The 20,181-nt window shown below is 39.2% G+C and overlaps 1 pseudogene; it reads right to left on the bottom strand.

Moving 5' to 3' along the window:
* Positions 1-1,552: 1,552 nt before the first annotated feature.
* On the bottom strand, positions 1,553-15,776 carry LOC145587635 (cytochrome P450 81Q32-like; annotated as a pseudogene).
* Between the last annotated feature and the right edge of the window lie 4,405 nt (positions 15,777-20,181).

Below are 20,181 nucleotides of genomic sequence, written 5' to 3' on the forward strand. Positions count from 1 at the left end.
TTTGGGAAACCATTTTCGAAAAAAGAAAAGAAACAAAGCTTAAAAAAGGAAGAGCAAATGGTTACCTAACTAAGAGAAGGTACGATGAGCCACTTGGAAGATCTGGTCATCTGCTTACAGGCAGACTGGTGGCCGAGCGTCGGATGCTTTCACAGAAGAAGATAAAGTTCTCAAAGTCAAAGATTCAAAAGATTATCTCTGAATTTCACGCAAACGCGTGAATGCGAAGGAGGGGTCAACCCCTATTTATAGAAACGGTGAAAAGTCTAGGTTAAAAACCCTAGATTCTACCCATGGTAAACGGTAAAATGCCAAACCAATGATTGATTGACACCTGCCACAGACGCCACATGGCATGCCACGTGACCCCTATGAGGGGCAAATGATTTGGGTATTTTTACCCGCCACGTGGCACAATGTGAGCTTGTCACATGTCGCCTAAGAAGGCCTCCAAATGGACCACTCAAGGGCAGGCACGTGTCAAGAGATATCCCCTCAGGAATTGGTGGCCTTCAAGGCCCAATTCCCAAGGTAACCGCAAAACGGCACAGCCCAAATCCCTATGTCATCAAACTCTAGGGTAGGGCACACTTTTCTAGGATCCTATAAATAGGGAGATTCTCCCATTTATTGGGGAACGTCTTAATCATCACATCATTTATTACTCTCAAAAACAGAGAACACCTGATCTCGGAATCCGAGAATATATTTATTTTCCGCATGTTTTACTCCGAATCCATACTAACTTAATCTTTGGAGGCGGACCTCCAAACATCCGGAGCTCAGTTCTTTTGCAGGTACAGGCGGCTTCGTTGGACCCGGTCTTCGAGTTGTAACTTTCCCAAGGGACACAAAAACACCCGAAACAGTAATGGCATTTCTATAATTTTGAGGAGTTCATATTTAGAATAATGAAAAAAATTTAGAACATAGGAAAAATTTTAGAATATAAGCAGAAAATATTTAGAATATATATACTCAAACAAAAATTTAGAACATAAGAAAAATAATTTAGAACATAAGTTGAAATTTTTTTTTTATAACGTAGGAAAAATTTTATAACATAAGGAAAAAAAAATTAATTTATAACATAGGAAGTAATTTAGAACATAAACTAAAAAAAAAAAAAATTAATTTAGAACATAAGCTAAAAAAATTTTGAACATAGGAAATAATGTGGAACATAAGTAGAAAAAATTTAGATTATAGGAAAAACTTTCTAACATATGCAGAAAAAAAATTTAGACCATAGGAAAAAGTTTAGAACATAAGGTGTTCTTACATAAGAAAGGGTTCTTATATAAGGAGGAGTTCTTACCGGATCTCTCCATTATATATATATATATATATTACAATAGTATATTCATCTGAGTCTGTTTCATTCTTTTTTGTATCCTTTTTCAGTACACTTATTTGAATTTATTAGAGGTTTTGCAAAAGCTAGTTAGACAAAGTCACATAGGACTTTGATTCATTTTTATTCAAGTAATTGCGATGAAAAATATATACATATACATTCACTATACTATACTTACTTCGTATATAATATACTTCAAAGATGAGAAATGAGATCCATCATGCAAGTTCGAGGGTGACACTTAACTTGTAGAGGGTGAAGCTTGGTCATGGTAACACCTCCGGCTTCCTTCATATCACTTAATTCATGGCTAACACGACTCCATTCGAAACACTGGATCATTGTCGCGATAGCTAACCAAACTACCTTACTAGCCAAATGTTCCCCTGGGCAAACCCTTCTCCCGATACCAAAAGGTATAAACTTGCACCCTAACATATTCCTATCAACTCCCTCAAATCTCTCTGGCTTGAATTTTCGTGGTTCATCCCATATACTTGGATCATTATGTATCGCCCATATGTTACACACGAGCATTGAGCCCTGTGGTATGATGTAGCCTCCTACTCGGGAATCACTTATAGATTCTCGAGGTAGCCCTAAAGGTTCGGCAGGGTACATTCTCAATGTTTCGTTCACGATGCATTGGATATAAGGGAGGTTGCTCTTATCAAATTATTCTACTAAACGTTGGGTCCTACTTTTGAGTTGATCTCGGATTGTGCTTTCTTGAAGGTTTCAGGATTGTTGAGAAGGAGCGAAAACGCCCATGCTAAAGTTGCTACTGAAGTATCTGTTCCAGCTTGGAAGAGGCCCTATGTATAAGATGTGACATGCATAAGTAACTTACATGATATCTTTTGTGATAACAAATTCGCAATAAAGTGTAAAATAATATGCATGTACATCAAACAATTTTAGATTAATTTATAACCTACTTTGAGGCTAACTTTAAACATGTTATATTTTTCGTGTAGCACAAATTCTTTTATGTAGCTGGCCACACCGTGTGGCCAGACATCATAGGGGTTACTTCGTGAATGTTGTTTAGGGTAAAAATACCCTAGACATGTGGCCCAATCAGAGAGGGACATGTGTCAAGCCTGGATAGGTCCAACTTGAGCCACTTACCAGCTGACACGTGTCAGCCTCAAATATCAACTAGAATTGCGGCCTTCAAGGCCCAATTCCCGAGAAAGCCGCAAAACGGCGCAGCCTATTAGGTCAGAATGAACTAATGAGCACGTATTCCCATGACCCTATAAATAGGGAGATTTTCCCCATTTTGGGGACACGTTCATTTATTACACTACCCTACACTCTCTCTCATCAGAGAAAACACCTGATCTCGGAATCCGAGAAGATCTCACTTTACTTTTCCGCACTCTTTACATTCTCCTACACGTTCTAACTTGATCGTCGGAGGCGGAGCTCCTACTAATCGGAGTCTCCGTGTTTAGCAGGTACGGACCGCACCGGACCAGTCTTGGTGACGTAACTCTCCTGAGGGACAAAAACACCCAAAATATTTGGCGCCGTCTATGGGGAGAGTACCTCTAAGATTGTTCAAGAGTCTGTACCGCCACCTGAACCCAACCGGCCTGAAGCCGATGGGGTGGTCTACTCAAACCATGATACAGACAATGACTGTGAAGTCGAAACTTGAGTGGGCCTTGATGGGTCACTCCTCTCTAAGCACATCCATTCTAGAGATAAGCTGGAACGACCTAACAATGAAGTTGGTACTAGCAAGATTACTGGACCACCGCCTGGTAACACCCAAGCGGCAGGCGGTCAGGCTCCAATAACCAGAGACGAACTCATGAAATTCTTGACAAGTTTCATGGGTGAAATCAAGGACCTGATCAACAAAAGGACGGTTGGTCCTAGCAAGGGTTAGTCGGCCAAGAAGACTCCTCAAGCTAAGAGGAGAAATTCAGTCAGAGATAGGCAGCCTACTCCACATCCAAAGGAGAAGACTACGCCTGCCATTGACTGGACCAAGGTCCTTTTGCCCCAAACGGGCAAAAGGAAGGTCATCCGGGCTGTTCAGCTGGATGGCAGCAAGAAACCTACTCCGATGCTCGACACATCATCAAGCACAACCGGAGCCAACAGATGTCTGAATCAGCCTTTACATTGAGCTTTCTAGACAGCTTCAAAAATACATCCGCAAGGAATTCTTAATCTTTGCATGAGAGCCATTCAGGCGGCAAGTCCGTCCATACTGGCGCTCAGATGATCGAGTCAGTCCCATATGTGCCTCAGTTGCCATATGGGCAGTACACCACTCCTTTCATGCAATGGACCCTCTTTAAGGGAAAGGCGGCATATAATGTCCAACCCTTAGCCTAGCAGCTCCATTTGCTTAAACTTGGTGAACAAACTTCTGCGTTCACCAAGGAGATAACCGAGGCGACACAGCCGGCCAAGGTAAAGAATGTGTTGGTTGGTGCCTATGATGGTACCACCAACCCTAAAGATCACCTTATGGTCTACACCAACCTTATGCACATGCAAGGGTTGGAGGACGCTATGTGGTGCTGATGCTTCCCGGCTACCTTGAAGGATATAGCCCAACAATGGTTTGGCAACCTACCAGCTGGATGCATTAATAGCTTTAGGAGGCTTGCCTTCCTGTTTGCCTCCAACTCCTCGATGAACATCCCTGCCAAGAAAACAAGTCTCGACGTGAGTACCATATGGCAAGGAGAGAGAGAAGGACTCCACATCTACGTCAGGCGGTTCAATCTAGTGAGAATCCAAATACAAGGACTATCTGATGAGGTAGCTTATACAGACTTCTTTAAGGGTCTGAAGGATGGGTCAACTTTTATGTGTGACCTTGTCAGAAAGAGGGTTTTCACCCATCAAGAGGCGTTGATAGGGGCGGAGAGCTTTATTCAAGCCACCGACCTCTGCTCGTCCAGCCATGAGTAAGACTCTAAAAATTCTGACAAACAAAAAGAGAGTCGGTTTGCTTAGCCAGCTCAGAAAGTTGAAGAGAGCAAAAAGAGAAAAGAAGTTTGGGCGGTTGATGAGCCTGGTCAGCTGTCCAAAAAGAAAAAGAAAGAATTCAAACCGTATGTCCTAAGGTACAAGTTTAATAAAGATTGCTACTCCATCCTCATGGAGATAAAGGACCGGCTGACCATTGAGAAGACGAATCCAATGAAGAGTTCCGTCCAGTCACAAAACAAGAATAAATACTATCACTTCCATGAGGAAGTCAGCCATGACACCAACGACTGCTATGTCTCAAGCAGATATTGAACCGTCTGGCTAACAAGGGGGTGCTAAAATCCTATGTCTTGAAGTCTAAAGCGACTGTTAAGACGAATCCAGGACAGTAGTCCAAGACTGTCCACTCTACTAGTAGTTCGGACACTGACAAGGAGCCGGTCTACACCATAGCAGGCGGATTCATAAGTGGTGGCCCGACCATCCGGGGCACTAAGGATCATCTAAAGAAGATGATCCATTCTGTTGATGATGGACAGGCGTTTGCTAGTGGTACTTTTCCTAGCGTCCTCACTACTAAGAAGGATCAAGGTAAGGTCCGCCGGCCGTATGACGACCCGGTTGTCATTGAATGTAAGGTCGCCAACCAGTTGGTTGGTCGAATCCTTATAGACATTGGTAGCTCGTCTGACATCATCAGCTACAAGTGCCTGTCAAGCTCAAGTACAAGGCAGACAGCATGCACAAGGTCTCCCATCCACTTGTTGGTTTTGGGGGAGGGGTCGTGCACCCAGTCGGTAAGGTTGATCTGCCCATCCGGCTAGGAGAAAAGGGCAAAGGGCGGCACATGACCGTCCAATTTCTGGTGGTTGAAGAGCTGACCGCTTATAACCTCATTCTGGGCCGACCCACTCTAAACGAGTGCAAGGCCGTCATCATCCCATCCCTCATACTACTCACATATGAAAGGGATGATGGCTCTGTTGGCTCCCTGAACGGGGATCAAAAGACGGCTAGAGAGTGTTACCTCTTAGACGTCAAACCCACGGCCGCAGCAGCTGGACAGGGGATGGAGCTAGTAGACCTTGACGAAGTCAAGGACTCTGACCCAGCCCCACCAACAGCCGGAAAGAAAAGAAAAGCTGATCAGCTAGTGGAGGTGAAGAAAGAAAAGAAATAGCAATCACTAACCGAGGAACGGTCAGATGAACTCCATCCCCAACCGGCTGGTGATCATATTGATATTGCTCTGGACGACAGCCACCTAGAGCGAATTGTTAAGGTGGGGACATTTCCTTTGAAAGGATGGGTGCAGACTTGCACCCTCAGCTAAAAGAATTCAAACACATTTTTGCCTTTGAAGTGGAAGATATGCCAGGCATCAGCCCGGATCTCGCTGTCCACAAACTCGCCGTGGATCCTAAAAAGAATCCCATCCGACAAAAGAAAAGAAATCACGACGAGGAAAGAAGTCAGGTGGCAGCTGCCGAAGTCAAAAAGCTGTTAGACGCTGGGTTCATTCGGCCGTGTAACTTCCTTGATTGGTTTGCAAACGTAGAGCTTGAAAAGCAGCCGAATGACACCTGGCGCATGTGTGTAGATTACACTGACTTGAACAAGGCATCCCTGCTTCTAAAGATAGACAGTCGGGCATGCCTTGATGAGTTTTATAGATGCCTACTCAAGCTTCCATCAGATACTCCTGTGGAAAAAAGATCAAGAGAAGATGGCCTTCGTCACTGATCAGGGGTTATTTTGTTATACTGTGATGTCGTTTGGCTTGAAGAATGTGCCTGCTACTTTCCAACGGATGATTAATACTGTCTTCATTAATCAGACTAGGAGGAATGAAGAGGTGTACATTGATGACATCATAGTCAAATCTAAGCTACAAACAGATCACCTCGCTGATCTCTGAGAAACCTTCACCACACTTATGCGGTATAAGGTCATGTTAAATCCCAAGAAATGTGTCTTTGGTGTTGAGTCTGGGAAGTTCCTCGGATTCCTGATTCATCAAAGGGGGATAGAGGCTAACCCCGGAAAGATACAGGCGGTAATTGATATGAGGTCACCCCGCACTGTCAAGGAAGTTCAGAAGCTCACCGGTTGCCTGGGGGCACTAGAAAGATTTCTCAGCTGGTCAGGTGACAAGTGTCTCTATTTCTTCCAAGAAATCACGAAGAAGACAAGGTTTGAATAGGGAGATGATGCTGAGGCGGCCTTTCAAAAATTAAAAGAACGCTTACACTCTTTGCCAAGGCTTGTTAGCCCTCTGTCCAAAGAGACGCTTTACATGTATTTAGCCGTCTCAGATCATGCCCTTAGTGTTGTTCTCCTTGCTGAGAGAGACGGCATTCAGCTCCCGATCTATTTCATTAACCATGTCCTCAGAAATGCTGAACTCCGATACCCCATGGTTGAAAAATTTAGCCTTGCACTCTACATGGCTGTTAAGAAGTTGAAACCTTACTTCTTGGCACATCCGGTGGTGATCTACACAGATCAACCTCTCAAGCAGCCAATGACAACCTTAGAGTCATCCGGTAGAATGCTCAAGTGGGCTATTGAAATGCAAAGTCTTAAAATCACTTACGAACCAATAAATGCAGTGAAGGGTCAGGCGTTTGCCGACTTCATTGTCGAAATGACAAGGCCAGTTGCTCCGGATAATCCTGATCAAGTTTGGAAAGTGTTTGTAGAAGGGAGCTCTACTATGAACAGCTGTGGTGCAAAAATCTGTCAGTCTCCTAAAGGGTACAAATATGAGTATGCACTACGGTTCAAGTTCCAGGCCTCAAACAATGAGGCAGGATATGAAGCCCTGCTAGCCAACATCCGCATGTGCAAGGCGGCAGGGGCAACAAAAATTGACACCTACTCTAACTCTTAGTTGGTCGTTAGCTAATACCATTGTGACTATGAAGCCACTCATCCTGCAATGATCAAATACCTTCAGGCGGTCAAAGCTGAAGCTGGGACACTTGAAGAGTTCAATCTAAGTCAAGTTTACCAAAACCGGATGTTCAAGGACATCAGCCGATTACTGGCCGAAGTTTTAACTTAGATTATTTTTTGAAATTATGCAAGTCCTCCCAATGGGGGAAAAGGACATTGAGCGTAATTGGATTGCAAGTACCCCAGACGGGGGAGAAGAAGTTGAGTACAACTAATTCCCCACCTAGGCTGACGGCTACCATCTTGAATTCTTGGACGGTTGTGTACTTGGTTTGGGGCAATCACTACTGTAATTTATTGACTTAGGAACGTCTCATACTCTTTAAAGTATCAAAAGTTCCCAAGTTAATCAATCAGCAAGCTTGGAAACCAATCACACAGCCGCCCAGGGGCAAGTACAGCCGGGGTATCATGTGCCGCATGCTATTTCAGAGTTAGGCAAAATTGCAAAAGTTCAAGTATATATGTATGAAAAAATTGAAACAAATTGAACAAAATCGACTCAATCGGCATATTTCATAAATTCAAACCCCGACCAAAAAGGCCGGGTGATAATGTAAATCGGATTAGCATCCGGACAAAAGGAAGAAATTGTTACCCGACTCCTTAGTCGGTAAAGTACACAAATACACGGCACGCAAGCCGGAGAAAATAAGTTTGGCATACTGCCGCAGAAAAACCCAAGGTTAGCTGAGCAAAGGTTGCTGAGTCTACTCAAGCTGGTCTTGGCCTGTTGAGAGGTTTTCTTTGGTTTGCTGAGCAAGGGCATAATCAGTCTAATCCCTCGCCTTCTCATCCTGTTCATCAGAAGAAATCTCAATGCCTTGTTTCAAGGCCCACTCCTTGAATGGAGGCGATGCCTGCTCCTTCAAGACCTTAGCATCATACACATTTGTGGCATATTCATACCTCAGCCGGAGATACTCAAAGTTCGATCCTAGGTGAGCAAGATCCCAAGCCATCCTCAGGCGGGCCTCAGTGTCTCTCTCATTCTCAGTGACAGCTGGTCTTGCTCTTTGGACAACTCCGCTTGGTGGTTGTTCCTCATTTCAACCATCTCCACCTTGAGCCGGCTGTTCTCTTCCTTTAGCTGGAGGTTCTCCTTGTCCGCCGCCTCCAAAGCCTTCAATTCAGACTTGGCATTTTTTAGCTCCAGCTCTAAGTTGGTGAATTTGGTGTTGTCCTCATCAACAGCAGCCATTAGGGACTTGAACAGCTCCTCCTATTTCAACTCTTGAGCTTTAATTTCTATTTCACTCATTGTATTTTGATATTGAGTAGAGTTGAGAGCAGCTCCGACCCTTTATTTAACATCATTTACCTCTTCTTGCTTCCTCCTGAACGGGACCTTGAGCCCATCCACCCTTAGCATCGTCTGTATAATACAGACGGCAAGTTAGAATTCGAACAAGAAGAGTAAATTACTTAAAATAAATTCTAAGTTACCTCAGCTAGCAAGGCCAGGATCTGGTCGAAGTTTACCACATGCTGCCCAGGCACTTTCTCCTTCTCTGACCTAGTGAGGGTCTTAAGCATCCGCTTGGCGTATTGTTGGACGTTAGGCCGGCTGCTGGACGCATCTGCACCACAAGAAGTACTTGGTGAGAGGGCAGCATAGACGGCACCTAAGTTATGCTGGCTGCTAAGTGAATTTCCAGACGGGCTCACTCGAGTCTTGACTCTCATGAAGTCAAGCTTCCATGGGGGTTCAAAGCATTTATTCTTACCTTTGTCTTTAGGTTGGGAAGATCCCCTTTCCCCAACCACTGCATTACCGGTTGCAGCATCGAGTGGCTTGCCACTCTTCGATGCCGTAGGGGTGTCCGACAATTTCGCAGTCGGCCCTGAGCTTTCGCTCAAGGCCTTAAGTCCAGCCGATCCCTTTCCACCGGTTGTGGGGTGTGTAAGGTTCGGCTAAGCTGAAGAAGTTGGTCGGGGTGGGTTTTGTCTCCCCACCTTAGCCGGGGTCTTCTTTAACTCATCCCCAGGCCGCTTGAACATCTTGCTGATGGAGCGGGGGATGGGCTTGCTGCCACTCTGTAAAACCCAGCAAAGGAGTTACAGACGGGATATTAAAATAAAATGAAAAATTACAAGGAAGCATGGCAGGCGTGCCTTACCCCGTCTTGCTTGGCGTCCAAAGCCGCCTTCTTTCGTTGCAACTGCTCTTTCCTTAGTTGAGCCGCCGGCTTGGCAGGTGTCTTGTTAGTATCCACCATTTTCAAATCCTCTTCTGCAAACGAAAACCAGCTAGTTAGTAACTTTACAACAAGTTAGCTAAAAAATAAACATAAGAAAGATAGCAGCCGGAATAAATTACATACGTCTCTCAAACATGGTGCTAAGATGCGGAGAGAAACGCCTCATCTTTCAGAAAAGTCCGGGTGGGGTATCCAATCTTTGGGCATAATTATGTGAGTCCCATCATCCAAAGGTTCGATGGTGGTCTCAAAAAATCCTGGCTCTATTATTTCCTCCCAAGCCTTAGACGGAATGCGAGGAAGGGCGCATTTCTTTCCAAACAGAGCCGGATCCTTATTGTACCGGCGAAGAAATTGGTTGTGGCCTGAAGAGGGCGAGGAGATCAATTAAAACTTCTCCTTCCAGCCGGTCCACTTCAAAGGCTTGTCCAACGTCATCATATACTACGGATGCGTTGTCAAAGTGTACCATGCTCCAAATCCGCCTAGGGCTCGGCTCATGTAATGCATGTGAGCAAAGGCCTCAAAGCTAGGCTCAAGGTCTTGGAACTCACAGGCAGCTATATAACATAAAATGTTAATCCATGAATTAGGGGTGAGTTGTCAGACGCCTAACTCATACCCCTTCAAAATTCTTTTTATTCCCCTATGTAGGGGGAAGCGGAGGCTGGCTCTTATCACAGCCTCGTAGCAACCGAAATAGGTATCGGCATTGGCAATGTCATCCTCCCAAGCCATCGTTACCTCCGCAGGCGGCACTACTATGTCCCAGCCAACCCCTATTGGGTGTTTATCTGTGAAAGCTTGAAAGCTACCCTCCAAGGTAGCAATGTCCTTAAGGGACATACCCGCTTACGTAGGATTGGTCACAGACGGCCCCCTGGCCGGCTGTTGATAGTCAGCTGCAACATCTTCTTGGTCAGAGCTAGAAGACTCTGATCTAGATCTTTCGGCGGCCTCTTCGCCGCCCAAATCCTCTTTTGAATTATTAACAGAGGCAGATTCCTCGCCGCTTGACTCCCTTAAGATCCCATCACTGGGAGTGGTCGGGGTGCCACCCGGGGAGGATCCTTCTTGCTCATCTGAACCCTCATGCTCCCCAACCGGGGTAACTTCATCGGCGGGCACTTGTAGAGCGTGTCGTCTCTTTGGCTTGGTAGCCGTTTGTTTTACTCTAGCCATCGTGTCCTGCATAGACACAAAGACGGAGGGATTGGGGGATGAGCAAGGAAGGTCCAAAAATGTCCAAAAAAAGCATCCCCGGCTCTAGACTCGGCCGTACCAGGAGACCGGCTGAATGACATAGGCAGTGCCGTGTGTGTCGATGGAGATTCCATTTTATTTGAAAACGAATGGATACAAACAAAAAAAATGTAAAAAGCTGGAAGGGAGGAGAGGTGGTTACCTTTTTGTGTAAATCTGAAACTCTAAAAGCAGCCTCGGACAGTGACCAGTCGAGTGTGTTGGAAAAGCAGGCGGACACTTGAGAAATCACTACAGGCAGTATCAGAGTCTCTCTCTCTCTAGAAACGTTCTCTCTTTCTCTCTCTAGACTTGAAAAAGGTCAAAGATGGGGGAGAAAAGGCGGGGGGGTGGTCGTAAAATCTATTTATAGAAGGGTGAAATGGGGGCATCCCCGTCATACCTCAGAAGGTGAACAGTTTTTTTACTGCTCACCACTCACAGGGAGAGGCGTGTCACAGGAGCCCGGTAGCCGGCCACGTCACCCCTGTGACGGGCAACTGTTTAGGGTAAAAATACCCTAGAGACATAGCCCAATCAGAGAGGGACACGTGTCAAGCCTGGACAGGTCCAACCTGGGCCACTTACCAACTGACATGTGTTAGCCTCAGATATCAACTAGAATTGCGGCCTTCAAGGCCTAATTCCTGAGAAAGCCGCAAAACAGCATAGCCCTTTCGGTCAAAATGACCTAATGATCACGTATTCCCGTGACCCTATAAATAGGGATATTTTCCCCATTTTGGGGACACGTTCATTTATTACACTACCCTATACTCTCTCTCATCAGAGAAAACACCTGATCTGGGAGATCTCACTTTACTTTTTCACACTCTTTACATTCTCCTACACGTTCTAACTTGATCGTCGGAGGCGGAGCTCCTACCAACCGAGGTCTCCGTGTTTTGCAGGTACAGACCGCACCGGACCAGTCTTGGTGACGTAACTCTCCCGAGGGACAAAAACACCCAAATCAAGTGTAATAGGGTTACTTGGTCAGTGTTGAAGGAGTTACTTGGTCAGTGCTATAGGGGTTACTCGGTCATTATTACAAGTATATATTACTTGGTTAGTTTTATAGGGATTATTTTGTTCTTTTATAAGTGGCCACACGGTGTGGCAAGCCACACACAAGACGAGTTGTTCATATAAGGTTTAAAATTAGGGTTTATGAGGTAGGATAGTATGATTACTTTTACATGTTGGGATCAGATTTATTTTTCTTCTTTTTAAAAGGAAAATCTTCTAAAAAAAGTGACATTTATTTATGTTAGGGGTAACTTTTGGTCATTTTAGGGTAATTAATTTTACTAATGTACATTAATTATTGTACACCGGGTTTATATAGAACCTTCCCTTGTGATAATACTTTAATACCTTATACATTTTTTTAGTTTAACTTATTTTTATTTATTTTAGAAATAATAAGTTCAAATCATATTAGAAAATGTAAGTTTAGATTAGATCAAATTAGAAAAAAATAAGTTCAAATAAAACCATCATTTTTATGTGCAAGTCCAAAGTAAAGGATGTAAAAATCAATTTGAAGGAGAATTGTAAAAATCAATCAGGCTTTCATTATTCATGGTAGTAGAATTGCAAAAATCAATTACAACAATAATTTTAACAACATCAAGAATATTATAACACTTTGAAGGAGGACTTGCATAAATTGAGGATTTGAGGGATTGTTTGAGAGGGTGGTGGTTCAAGGGGGAGGAGATATGCGGCAGGGGTGGGGAAGGTCGGTGCACCGACAAGGGAGGGGCTGGGCGTGGGCGCCGGCATGGGTGGAGGTGGGGGAGAGGTGGCTGGTGGTGATTGGGTGGAGCTTGTTCAAAAAGTGAGAAAGGTAAGGATGAAGAAAGAGAGAGAGGGATGAAAATGATGATCATGATGTTGATAGGTTGGGTTTGAGTGAGGTCATTTTAGAAATTTGAGTGTATTAAATTAGGACATTTTAGGAATTTCAATTTTTTTTTTATTTTAAAAAAAATGTTAGCCATAGTTAAGTGTTCACTAAATTGTTTCATTAAGTTCACTAATGAATAATTATAACTAGATAAAGTTTATCAAAGATAATAAGAGTTTTTACAATTTACCACTAAGAAAATAAAAAATTAGTGTTACCAAAGATAATTTCCCAAAAAGTTATGAAAATTATATATTAATAAAATACACATTATTACGAATCTAACAAAGTCCCGCTAGATACATTTTTTCTTTATACATTATCGTACACTTATAGTAAATAAGCCCTAAATCAAGCTTATTTACCAATATAACAAGATTAACAACAAAAATTAACATGTTGTTTTAAGATAAAGCTAGTGTATGGCCGAGGCGATACCTCGGGTCATTATATGTATATAATAATTTTAAGGTTGTATATTTCATCAAGACTTATAATGTAATGCTATATACAAAATGGTGGCTGATGAGGTAGATTCACCCTTGCTTACAAGTGAGAATAAATGTTAGCTTTGTTCACAAATGAACACTTAAAAAAAAATACATGATTAAACAATCATTTATTGAATCGTTTACAACTGTGAGTCATAGTGATGTACTTTAATGTTATATTTTTCAAATTAAACCTAAATTTGTGATTTGACTCTTTAATACATCTCTACCATCCCGTCAATTTGTTTTGATGTACTAATAGTACCTACAAAATAAGACCAATAGTGATAATAATAAGCATTTAGCTACATAGTATAATACATATAGTGAAGTTTATACACTAACCTTGAAAGCTTTATATGAATATTTTACATCCAATTAGCTATTGAGCTAGTCAATGGAATTTGAGACTAAAATATACTCTATAGCTAATTCATACATATTATTACGCAATTATTATAGCCAATATACACTAAAGTTTTTTTGCATTGATAAATGTATAGAAACATGAATATGATAAACCTATTGCATGTCATAGGCAAATAAGGTTGTAAACAAATAAGAGATAAAAAAAACCTCACCCAAAAAACTTGTTCCAAGAGGGTCAGTAAATCATTTCCAACAATTATACTATGGGTTTTATTATTTATAGGGATAAATTTATTGACTAATTACTCAATAATTACTCAATAATTACTCACCCATTCATTATTAATCAATTGTAGAACTCCAATTGATTGACAATTGATCATCGGTTACAATCTTTACATACTGCTCCAATTCAAGCAATTCAATAACAATATAATTGTTCAATTCTTAATTAAGACCATCATAAATAATGTCATTTACAAACTTTGAATCGGGAGATTTTTTTCTTTTTACTAATAATTGATACATCATTAACATATAATCGCTTACGTGACAAGTTTATAAGTTGAAGAAATATGATGTGGCAAAATGAAAAAAGTTACACATGCGGAACGCCACTCATTGTCTTGAAGTTTTAATAATAATAAATATTAAAAATAATAGAGTACAAGAAATTTTGGATACACACTGTGTACAATAATTTTACAATAAATTGTTCACCCCATTGTAAGGTAACTTAACTTACTTTGGAGTTTTATAGTATGTTGTGACGCTTGTCTTTTTTATCACATGAGGAGTACTTTTACGATGCAAAATTCTAATACAAAAGAATAACTTTATCCATACAAAATGTATAGTTTTATTATTTACTGAGTATTCGGATAACTTTAAATTATTGTAAGTTATAAGTATTGTATAAAGCGAAATTACGTTAAATCGATTTTTCTAGGGGTGAGGGTAGTTTTAACAATTTGTATGGTAACTTTAACCTCCTATAAGGTTAGGGTAACTTTAAATTGTAATGATTTTGATTGTATTTTAATGTGTATTTTCTAATGAATACATGTTATAAAAGTTAATATGATTAATCTAATACATTATAAGTTTTTTCTAAGAGTAAAATTTATATAAGAAAAATGTTAACTTTTATAGTATATAAAGGTAAATTTAATCCATTTTAAAAATAATTTAACGAAAGTCCGCCTTAATTAATAATTTCTGGGTTTTCAGTTAACTCTAAAAATAAAATACAAATATTTATACTAGTATTAAACTCTTTCCGAAATTTGTGAAAAAAAAAAAAAAACAGAAAAGAAAGTACAAGAGCCTTACCAAGATGAAGTATCGTATCAAGTCATTTGTATAATATGGAGGATCCTTTTTTTGTAAGGACAACAAAACATGCAACATTGACCTCTTTCTATCCTCAGTTAATCTTCCTTTCTCCTCCATTTTCCTATGCTCTTTTAACATTAATTTCACGATCTCATTGCATTCTTCTTTGATCGTCTTTAGGATGTTCTCGTTTGACTAATAAAACACCTTAAGAAACTTTAAGATAGGCAAGAAATCTTCTAAATTTGAAACCCCACTCCTATTAAAACTTTGCTTTACTAGTTCCTCAAACCTTCTAAAACATCCTATCCCTTCATCTCCCTCTTCAAAGTTACTCTTACCTAGTACCAACTTCATCATGTTGTCTAAGGTAAGCCAAAATAAAGCCGACTTCATTTCCACCACATCATCTACACTACTACTTTGTAACTTCATAACCCTATGGATAAAGGATCGGGCCACATTGGCTCGAATCCCTGATAGGATTTGCAATCGTTTAGGAGATGGAATCTCAACGGCTGCAATCCTACGTAAGTTTTTCCAATGGGCCCCATGCAATAGTTGTGAAGTTATTTCCGTTGTACTTTCCAGAGAGGAGCTTAGGCCGGTTCACAAAAACATCATTCCGGACTAAGCACTCCTCCACAATAGAAGGGGATGACACAAGCACAACGTGCCGAATTCCAAACTTGAGATAGAGAATTGGACCATATTGGGTGGCCAAATGAGCTAGAGAACGGTGGAGGGGCTTCTTCAAGAGGTAGAGGTGCCAATGACGGGGAAAGAGAGAAAAGGGCTTGGTGGTAGTTTGATCTTGAGATTGTAGCGTAGGATTGTATGCTTAAGAGTGTAGTACGTGGCTAGGAAAAATGCTACATACTTAGTAGCTATGACAATTGTGTTATATAAATCACTATTAATTGTAAGCAATTGCATCTTTTGGACGTTGTGTTGATATGCCTACGCTGTGTCACAAATTTATAGCATGAATGATTAAGGGTCACATGTGAAAATTCATTAAGAAGCTCAATTATTGTAGGTTTTCATTCAATGGCTTAAATAGGCTCATTAACTCACGAGGCAATGTGTCATTTTGTAATTAAAACTTTCTTGTTTTATATGAAAAAAATTCTTGTAAGAAATAAACTCCTTCCTAACCCCTTCCCCCCCCCCCTTATTTTTTTGATAAGGACCCTCCCTATCCCTTATTGGCTTATTGCAATATACTACCTCTAATTTTTTAGTTGACACATTTCTATTATCACGCTTGTCAACGCACTATTTTAATGATTAATATCTATAAATATCGATATTGTAAAATTATAAAAAAAAAATAGATATTAATAAAATTAAATTGATAAGATTCAAAACAGATCCCACATTACTATGTTTTATCATAGCTATGAATCACAAAAGCTAATTAGAGTATAGTTTGTGAATAGTGCAAAATTCAAATTCTATCAACTAAAAAAACGGAGGAAGTACTTCCTTGGTTTTTTATTATATATGATTGCAAATTTTTAATTTTATAATATTGACTAGTGCTTAGTTAGAGTGATGCGTGCCTAGTTCTAGTCAAAAGAGGCTTGAGTTAAAAATTTAACTCGTCTAGGAAGTACTCCTTAACAAAAGATGGGACATAACTATTACTAACATAATATCTATGTTTAAAAAAACTTAATAATTGATATAAAAAATAAAAATAAAATAATAAAAAAAATATGGACGTAAAAATCCTAGTGATACCTTTTTCGGGACAACCAACATACCATTATGCACATATAATATAAAAGGTGGTACTGCTAACAGCAAATAATTTTGTACGTATAATCTTTAACCACGTACAACTAATTAAGTATGATATTGCAACTCCTAACTACAAATTTGATTGTGATTTGGGAAAAGAAATGTAGTAAAAATCGTACATTGTTAGAGTAAAGAGAGTAAAAGTCATATTTAATTTCTTGGTTGATTTATGTTCATTCTGGAGCTTGATCAGTTTACTCTACAACTAAGTTGTGGCCTACCATGTTTTCCTACAGGTGGGTTGTGAAATAGACTTTTTCATGTCTAGATTCATTCAACAACATGTCTATTGGGTTTTCCTCTTCCTTTGTAACTCCCTTCATTATGTGTTGTTTATGGTGATTAATCTTCATCTTTATTCTGATTAATTCACTTGTTGGAGAGGTTACATTTGCTTTTATATGTTCCTTGCATAGTTTATATATTGTTTGGAACTCTTTCATAAAGACTATATATACATATATATCAAAAGTGCTAAACACATTTCTTCCTCTTTTGGGCATAAGTGTATATGGCTTCACCTCTCACCCAAAAGTATCTTTGAGTGAGAGTAGTGTGAAATTTTAGGAAATGTACCGGCGATACAATGTGCCCTCCGTTTGCACCGGAATTCATTTTCAAATTCAGTGACAAAATGTCATGCCACGCCATTTTCCTTGTCAAACAAACATATTATTCTTATATTTTTGTAGCCTTTGAAACACTTATTTAAATTATTGCATACAATTTTTTTTTTTTGTAAGAATGCAATGCTTCAAGAAATCTGTATTTTGTTTTTTGAAAAAAACAAGTACTTTACTCCGTATGAGTAAAGGTACGCCAAAGTTTTTTAAAAAACATACTCTCCAATTATCTATTGTTATACTTGTATTATTGAAAAGGCAGAATTCAATTTGGATGAGAGAATGTATGTGTAGACATCTGATTGTGTCTCCCCAAAAACCAAACCCTGTGATGAGTATTTTTCACGTCATTAATTATCGAACAAGGTGAAATGCAAAGGAGTCTCGTGAATCCCTCTGTTTTTATTAAAATAGTTCTTTCTGTTTTCAAAATTAATCCAATTCGTATTCTATTTATGAAAATCTTCCAATCCAGTTTAGCTTGGTCCATGATAAGGGTCCAATAATTGTGCAGTTGGATGGGGTTGAAAAGAGCTTTTCAACGATATATTATAAGCCCAATTCCGAGTTATAACAAGGAAGTTATGAACAAAATACTAAATGGATCTTAAATGAGTTTTATGGGCGACCCAATGATCAAGTGGAGAGTCCATTAATTATTATTCCTAAAGTCATTAGGAATTACTTTAATCTTCTAAAATAATCTAGAAGGTTATTTTATGTTCTAATGGGATTAGGATTATAAATTATATTTTTGTTTGATTTTGAAAAGATAAAGGATTTTATTTGGAATAATTTAAGTGTTTTAAAAGATAAAATCTGATTTTAATTAGAGATAAGTACGGACTCAAATTAACCCAATTACATTGGAAAACGGACTTCGTACGAAAATTTATCATTCAGCATTATCGCGCTACGAAAAACCTATCACGTTGCAACAGGCCTATCGCTGGCCCTGTCGCGTCGCGACAGAACCAGTTTTACTCCGATTGAAATTCTGAATCTTTTCTATTGTTTACGGTCATTTTTCTCTATAAATAGGGTCGATATTCCTCGTTTTCATTCATCAACAATCATCATCTATTCCCTTCTCTCTCTAAAGCTAAAAGGTTATTCTTTCTCTCTCTTTCTAAGCCTAGCCTTTTCAAAAACACCATACGTCCATCACGAGACTTAAACACACCTAGCCAAGCTCGAAGTTGCCTTCGCCCTAGACGTGAAAGGTTGATAATTTCTGAGGGCTTGGTCTCAAATCCCTATTTCAATTATTTAAATGGAAAATTTGCCAATTACTACCGCGTATTAAAGTCATTTTGAAAATTACAACCGTGAATTAAAAATCTTGTAAATTACTATCGTAAAAAATTTTAAAAATTTGATTTTACTACCAGACTCCATTTTAGACTATTTATGACATCATTTTCTCCCCTAAACCTACGTTGGTTAATTATAAAAACGACTTAAAAAAATTAAAAAATCCCCCCCTAACCCAACTAACTAACTTAACTAAAACCCCCATTTCCTTTCTTTCTCTCTCATTGATCTTTTCCTTCACCATTGGTAAAAACCTTCCAAGCTTCTTGCTCCAAATTCACACTAATTCTTCCCATCTATCCTTCAATTGCTTCAAAGTGCCATTTAATTTGCTTCTCATAAAGTTATTTTTATTGTTTTCGAATTTTAGGGTTTTAAATATTAGGGATTTTGCATTTTATGGTTTATAGATTATGATTTTGGTTGATTAACATAGGTCTTTTATATTTTTCATTGAATTAAGCTATCAAATAAGTATAATATGTGATTTGGTTTGGTTTGGTACTTTTTAATCAAATTGTACTGTAAATTCTTTATTTTTCGGTCCTCCTCCGTTAGTGGTCCTTCCCTTTTCCTTCACTGCTCAAATTTTTGGTCAATTTAGCTTTGTTTAAGATTTGTTGCAGATTAGAGTAGAATATATTTCACTTTGCATACTATTCTTCGATGTAATTTGAAGGTTAGAAGGTCAAAGAGAGGAAGTGGGAGGGAAATGTGGGTTAGATTAGTTGGGTAACCATGGGTTCAGGAGAAGATTTTATTTTTCCTTTTTTTGGGCAGTTTAAATGGTTAACTAAGAGCTTAACGTGGGTAAAAGGGAAATAGTGATGCCATAAATGGTCTAAAATGGAGTTTGGAAGTAAAATCAAATTTTTAAAATTTTTTGCGGTAGTAACTCACAAGATTTTTAATTCGCGGTAGTAATTTTCAAAATGACATTAATACGCGGTAGTAATTGGCAAATTTTCCTATTTAAATTAATTGTTTGATTTAATACTTTTATTGAAGTTACTAACGTGTGTATTGTTTTGATAGAAAGAGATACGAGGCAACAAAGTGAGTAATTTCATTGCTATATTTCTTTAGAAAGCATGTTTTGATCATTTTAATTTCTAGTATCATGTTAGGATGTTCTTTTTTGCATTGTAATATCATGATTAGGTTGCTAATATTTCTTATATCATGTATTTTTTCTAGTATCATGTTAGGATTAAAGCTTTGATTTTTATAGTTTAGTGACATGCTAGGATTTGTTATTAATCATGTTAGTATCATGCCTAGGATCTTGCTAATATTATTATGCTTTGATGAGAATATTATTATTATCATGATGATTTGTTGTATCAATATTATTTTGTTGCTTGATATTATTATTATTGCTTGATCACGCCCTCTTTTGCAGGTTTAAAGGGAATTTGTACTTGAAATCACGCCTAATAAGATAATTAATAATTTTATTTAGGCTAATATGATTTTAATTCAAGTGATCGTCAATGATAGATTTGTTTGTGCATTAATATCAACCAACATAGATTAAACAGGTTTAGGATTAATATATTGATTGTATGTTGATCGAAAAGAGCATATGAATATGAGAAGAATAAAGTAGAGG

Source organism: Chenopodium album, chromosome 17 (assembly GCF_948465745.1).
Source record: "Chenopodium album chromosome 17, dcCheAlbu1.1, whole genome shotgun sequence".
In the NCBI taxonomy this organism is placed as follows: domain Eukaryota; kingdom Viridiplantae; phylum Streptophyta; class Magnoliopsida; order Caryophyllales; family Amaranthaceae; genus Chenopodium; species Chenopodium album.